Source organism: Zingiber officinale, chromosome 1B (assembly GCF_018446385.1).
Source record: "Zingiber officinale cultivar Zhangliang chromosome 1B, Zo_v1.1, whole genome shotgun sequence".
NCBI lineage: Eukaryota > Viridiplantae > Streptophyta > Magnoliopsida > Zingiberales > Zingiberaceae > Zingiber > Zingiber officinale.
Window position 1 is genome coordinate 96,566,463 of NC_055986.1, and position 7,174 is coordinate 96,573,636.

General features: G+C 41.5%; 1 pseudogene; it reads left to right on the top strand.

Annotated features, from left to right (window-relative positions):
- The window catches only part of LOC122040175, a 34,020-nt pseudogene extending 27,871 nt beyond the window's left edge, over nt 1-6,149 (top strand).
- Nucleotides 6,150-7,174: the final 1,025 nt, after the last annotated feature.

Genomic DNA, 7,174 nt, shown 5'->3' on the forward strand with positions numbered 1-7,174 from the left:
TTCTCGGGTTTAATTCTCTGCCACTGGATAAGGTAAGCTTCTCTCTTAGCCCCTGCTACTGGGGCTACTGGGACTGGTGCTGCAGGTTGAGTTGGTACAACCTCTGTGATTACTGGAGTAGTGAGGTTCGGTACTGGAGTGACTGGGGGAGTAGTCTGCTGGTTAGCCTTTAAGGAGGCTATCTCCTGCTGCTGTTCAGCTAACTGCTGCTGTACCCGAGCCCCTAATGCTGTAAGGCCTCATGCTGGGGCTCAGCCGCTGCTGCTTTCTTAGCTGGGCGTCCTCGTACCATTTTCTAAATAGCAGAGAACACATATATATAACTAGGCTATCATGTTATAGTTAACTACTGGTAGCATGTTAAATACTATCACTGTAAACATGAATTAATTAACTACTAACATGAGAGCAAAACATGAAGCACATATAACTGTTATGAGAGCTAAAAACAAAACTGAGTGAGAGATGTTCTTACTTGGAAGCTGTAGCCGCAATGCTGATGTGTGTGTAGGAAGTAAGGAACACTGCTCTGATACCACTCTGTAACGACCCAACTCCTGGGTACTAGGCTGTGAGCCGGATCGCTACATTAACTACTGAAACTACTGTGCCGTACTGTGCGGAAAACTGGGTAAAATAAAATTTCACTAACTGACTCTGTTAATCTGACAACTGATGTACCCATGCGGTTATAAGGAAGGATTCAAGACCCTTTCCGGTTGGTGTACATGTGCTAAGGAGGATTCTTGACCTCCCATCTGAGCTAGGAACTCAAACTAACTTCCCAGCTAGCTGCTGATCGATCCACGGATCGATCAAGCTTACTACGATTCTATGCCCTGCTGGATCGGTCTGCGGACCGATTCAGCAGAGGCTGGATCGGTCGGAAGGACCGATCCAGGTGTGTCTGGATCGGTCTGCGGACCGATCCAGGCACCTGGAGACGCTGGGATGCCCTCTGTTCGATGCTGGATCTGTCGGCTGACCGATCCAGGCACCTGGAAATCTCCTCCGAGACTACTGTATCGAGCTGGATCGGTCGACTGACCGATCTAGGAGGATACAGTAGCATACTGTATCTCGTTGGATCGGTCGGCTGACCGATCCAGTGGAACAGCTCAGACCCTGATCGGTCTGGGGACCGATCAGTGTCTGATTTCACTCGAGAGTTCTGATTTCAGCACTTTGGCGTGCCAAATCATCACACAACAGTTCTAAAACAATGGAGATACATTCTAGCATATAAGTACTAATGTTCTAAACGTGATAAGCTAAACAAGACATAGTTACTAAGCTAGAACAATTAGTAACAAGACTAAGTATGAAACTAGACATGTTAAGTGCTAAAACTGAAATAAAAGCGTATAGATCCCAAGGATCTTTATTCCAGACCCCTTGCACACACACATCATCGTAGCATCGCCCTCCAGCCTCCGCTAATCCACTTTCCTTTTACCGGTATCTGCAGTATAAGAAAAGTAGTATCTGTAAGCCAATAAGCTTAGTAAGAAACCATCTACCTCACAAAAGCATGCATACGATGCAAATATGATTTTAAATCATGCTGTTTGAAAAATATACTGAATATGCAAGCATGGCATGACATGGTATCACACAAAGCATGGCATAACATATAAACTGAGCATGCTCTAAACTGATCATGGCATACTTATAAACTGAGCATGAAACTGAACTAGTCAAGCATATATCTAAATCTGTACACGAACTCAAATCAAGTAAACTGAACCTGAACTGAACTGAAAGCTAAATTAGTGTTCTCATCACTGGTTTCAAATTTGAAAACTATACATATAATAGATGAAAATACTAAACATGCTGTTGGGCCCTGGCAACTGTACTTACTGTGCGCGCATCCCTACGAGACCCGGGATTGCAAGTTCCGAATCCAGCAGGGTTACTAGGTTATCTGAACCTAGGGACGACTGTGGGAGTCCAGCCCATGGATATCTGATCCAAGTACAGTGCCAACTGAATAAAAGTAAAATACTGAATACTGTTTTATTTTACTTTGCTGTTCTAGGTTATCTGAACCTAGAGCTAGGTTATCTGAACCTAGAGGCTACTGTGGGAGCCTACCCAATGGATATCTGATCCATATAGCTGTGATAACTGATAAATAACTGAATAAAAATGTTTCTAATATATTTTACATGCTGTTAGGACGCCTATTGGTGCATCCTTCTGAACTGGGCATTCTACCGAATGCTTGGTGTGCACTAAAAGCACACCCTAAAACTGAAAACTGTAAAATTACTGAACTAACGCCAAAACTAACAAGCGAGAGCAATTATACTGCAGGTGAGGGGTTTCTTACCTCAATCGCAAGGTTTTCTTACAATTCTATCCGCTAGGTCTTCCGGAAAACTGATCCTCTCGACGATCCGTTCACGTCTTCGCGTTCCTCTCGCGGAGATGAACCTTTTTCATGTTGGAGTCGTCGCCGGAAGGTGATCCCTTGACCCTTGGCTTGGTGTGTCGTGCGTGAGGAAGAGGAGAAGTAAAGAGAGGCGGCGGTGGTGTTGGGTTTCGGTGGAGAAGGATGTGCCGAACCAAAATAACCCAACCCCAACTTAAGTTTATTATTTATATTAAGTGGTTTAATGAACCCAACTCTAATATAAATATATTTGGTTCTCCTTTCTTTCAGCACGGCCCTGCTGGGTTCACCGGTTACTAAACTTATCCGTAAACCATAGGTCTCGGGTTCGATTCCTGCCTAAGGTATTTTACGGTTCTAATTATTTTTGCTACTTCCGCTACTCGAAAAAATTCCGGAAAAATATCTAAAAATTCCAGAAAAATCGTACAATAATTCTAATATAGTTTTGAGAATTTTCGGGCGTTACAATATCCCCTTCCACGAGCTCTAGTGGTCTCTTCAAAATCTATTGAACCAACCTGTTTTACACAAGCAAACAAGGATCCAAACTGGCGTAGTGCAATGACTACAGAATTTGATGTACTTCTTCGCAATGGAACATGGACTCTAGTTCCGCGCACTCCCTCAATGAATGTTGTGGGCTCTAAATGGGTATTCCGTCTTAAGCATCGAGCTGATGGTTCTCTTGAAAGATACAAAGCTCGGCTTGTAGCTAAAGGATTTAGTCAACAACCAGGTATTGACTTTAATGACACTTTTAGCCCAGTCATCAAAATTACATCTGTCAGACTATTATTATCAATAGCTGTTAGTTCTAATTGGCTTGTACGCCAATTGGACATTTCAAATGCATTTCTCTATGGTCATCTTGAGGAAATTGTATTTATGGAGCAACCACCTGGGTTCATTCATCCACAATTTCGATCTCATGTTTGCCAACTCAAGAAATCCTTATATGGTCTTCGACAAGCTCCTCGTGCATGGTTTCATCGACTATCTAATTGGTTACAAGCTCAAGGATTTTCTGGATCAAAGACTGACTCGTCTCTATTTCACAAATATATTGATGGAAATATGATATTTTTTCTTATTTATGTAGATGACATTCTGATAACCGGCAATGATCACAAGGGTAAAGTCTTCTTAATCAAGAGTTTCCTACTCGAGATTTAGGTATTGCTCGTTTTTTTCTTGGTATTGAGCTTATTCCACATGAGGATGACTATCTTCTCTCTCAGAGCAAATACATTACTGGACTTCTTCAAAGAGCCAAAATGGATGGAGCACGTCCGGTCTCTACACCAATTGCTATAAACAACTCTCCAACTTCATCCTCTCCTGCTCTATCTGATCCACAGATTTATCGAAGTATTGTTGGGGCCTTGCAATATGTCACTATCACACGCCCTGATATTACTTTTGCGGTAAATCGTGCTTGTCAATTCATGCATGCTCCAACTGAACAAAATTGGGATAATGTAAAAAGAATACTTCGCTATCTCAAAGGTACTATTCTACATGGTCTTCTTTTATATCGCCAATCGTCTTGAGATTTACATGCATATAGTGATGCGGATTGGGCAAGTTCTCCTGAAGATGTGCGCTCTACTAGTGGATATGCAATATTTCTTGGACGAAATCTTATCTCATGGAATTCGAAAAAGCAACCTATGGTGTCTCGTTCAAGCACTGAGGCAGAATATAAAGCTATAGCAAATACGGCGTCAGAAATTATTTGGCTTCAATCACTTCTCTCCGAACTTCATCTTGCATCAAATATTGCACCAAAAATTTGGTGCGACAATATTGGAGCAACATATCTCTCAGCAAATCCAGTCTTTCATGCTCGTACAAAACATGTGGAAATTGATTTTCATTTTGTTCGTGAACGTGTGGCAACTCAGCAGTTATCCGTCTCTTATATTTCTACTGAAGATCAAATCGCTGATATCTTTACCAAGCCACTATCCAGACAACGCTTCAACAAGTTAGCAAGAAAACTCAACGTCAGAGATCTCCCGTTGAGTTTGTCGGGGGGTAAAAGAGATAAAACAGAATTATCAAAATTGACCGGATCAAATTACCAAATCAAATCATATTAGTATTTGAATTGTTCTAATAATTCTGTTATAATTATTAGAATAATTCTCAGAATTATTCTTAGAATAATTCTGTTATTTATTAATTGGTCAATTGACCAAGTACATTTGAACATTATATATTGCATTGTCCATAGGACAAATATCAATGAACAATAAGATTAAATTATTACTCTCATCTCTTCCTATTATTCTTCTAACAATGGGATATGACAGCCCTGATCTGCCTATGGGAATGCTTACTGATTTCCACTTGAAAAGAGGTGAGTGAGCCATTGAATTCTCCTCTGCACAATCTTGACGATGATCCTTCCCTTGCAAAATCGAATTGTTTCCTCTTTAGGCGAAGAAGAGCTGCTCAAGTTCAGGGAAGTGATCGAGAAAGCAAGCAAATTATCAAAAGTCGAGGCCAACCTTTTGTGGGATGACTTCAGTTGCAAGTGGTTCACCCTCATGCACTCGACGCGGCCGTATGTCCTCAGGAGCTATCAGGAACTTGCAGATCATGTACAATGAACGACCATGACCAATCTGCCTTAAGGTTATATTTAATGAGACATGTTGTGATGGAAAATTTTGCAGGTGGCTGCGGGTTTCGAAGGGATAAGGGATGTTAACGTTGCCTCCCGCCTCATCGGAGGTGTGTTTGACTGTGCGACGGTCGATGATCCGCTTTCCGACCAATACAGCAAGCTCGGTTGTTCGATCACGTCGGTGGAGAGGGAATCGGAGGAGTACGAGATGATCGTCAAGTATCTCCAGACCACTTACGAGCCGGTGAAGGTCGGCGAAGTGGTGAGTGTTGTATCTGTGTTCCGCCGTGATCAGTCTCATAAACATAAAACCAATTATGCTGCTTTGTAGGCTTATGGCATGGCTGTAGAGAACGTATTCGCCATTCAGTCAAGTGCCGGCCCTTCCTACGAAGAGATAAAAACACCGCCAAACAAGATTCTATTATGGTGTGGTATGTTTGTTTATCTCAACAATTCACGTCGATGTGTTTACAAGCAATACTCACCGTCAATCCTGAATCATTCAGGTACCACAACTTCAAATTTGCTTAGGCACTTGCACAAGGGACTTCTACCGGCAGTGTGTCAAATTCCAGTACCCGGCTACATGGTAAGTCATAATTACTAGCCAATTTCAGTTTTAATTCGATACATATCGATACCGGCCGTCTATTGTTTTTTGACTCATCAGTTTGGAAGAGCGATCGTGTGCTCGAACGCATCCGCAGAGGCTGCTAGATATGGATTCACGGCAGTCGATCGACCGGACGGCTTCCTATTCTTAGGCATCGTCTCTCTCGGAGAGAAGATCACCGAGATCTCTACCGTGCCTGAAGACACGAGGAAGATGGAGGAGGAGAAGGTGAGCGTCAAAGGTCTCGGGAAGAAGCGACCGGAGGAGTCGGGGCACTTCCAGTGGGGCGACGAGATAAAGGTGCCCTGTGGACGGCTGGTGGCGTCGGAGCACAAAGATAGCCCGCTGGAGTTCAACGAGTACGCTGTTTATGATCCGAAACAGGTACGTATGCAGTTTGTGTTGGTGCACGGGGGCTAAATTTTGTTTCGTGGTTTAGTGGAATAATGTGTTTGCAGGTGTGCATGAGATTTCTGGTGGCAGTGAAGTATGAAGAATAGAACATGGCAGTGGATGTCTCAGAGGAATGAATGAGTGAATGTTTGTTTCCCTTTTATTTAGCAGGACTTCTGCGGTTGCATGAGAGGGTCCATTTTGGTAAACAGATACTCGGGAACTCTTTACTGTATACAATATTTTTGTTGTGAACAAGTTGAATCACTTTGTGTCTGTAAATAGATGCTAGTTGTTGTTTATCCTTTTAGTCCCTCAAAGGGGTATTTGAATTCCATGATCTCCTGGGATTTGTAATTAGGTTGTAGGTTGGGGTTGTAGGTTGGGTGTGGCTCTCTCTCTCTCAGAGTTCCATTGCCTTGCTTGGACTCCTATTGGTGACTTGGCAATAATATATTGCTAAGTTTTCAAAACACAACCACTTAAATCTAGCTGGATTTGAATGGCTCGAGTTTAACGCTCCAATCGTTACAATTTTAAATGGACTGTTTTTGTTATCCTGACGTGTCGCATTCGCATCGAATATATAAAAGAATCTATTATTTTTTTCACTATCAAGAAAATCTGATCCTATATTATCAAATCATATATTTTTGTTTTTATTTTTAATATTATAATTTTCGTTTAATATTTTTTATGAGCCCCATTCATATTCTCAATTTTGAGAAGAAAATAAAAAATCTCAAATCTTCCGTAACAATCCAAATTTTCTCATTTTGAGTTTCAATAGTACTTAAAAATATTTCGAAATGCCTTAGAAATATTCAAGAGATTTTTAGAAATTTTTAGAGTATTTTTATGTAATTTTTGGAGTTCGTTTGGTATTTTTATCAAAAGGAGGAAGTTTCAAAAAATAAATAGGTTTGACCGAGGTTCAAACCCGCAACCTCCGGCCGAACCAAGTCTTAAACAAATCCGACTGACCAAGTGACCAAGCGGGCCGTGCTAATTAAGGAAGGAGCGAAATATATTTAAGTGGTAGATAGTTAATAGAATATTGGAGTTATAAAGGGAGAACTTAGGTTTTACCGTGACCTAAAAACCTTTCCTCTCCTTTCTTCCTCTCGTGTTC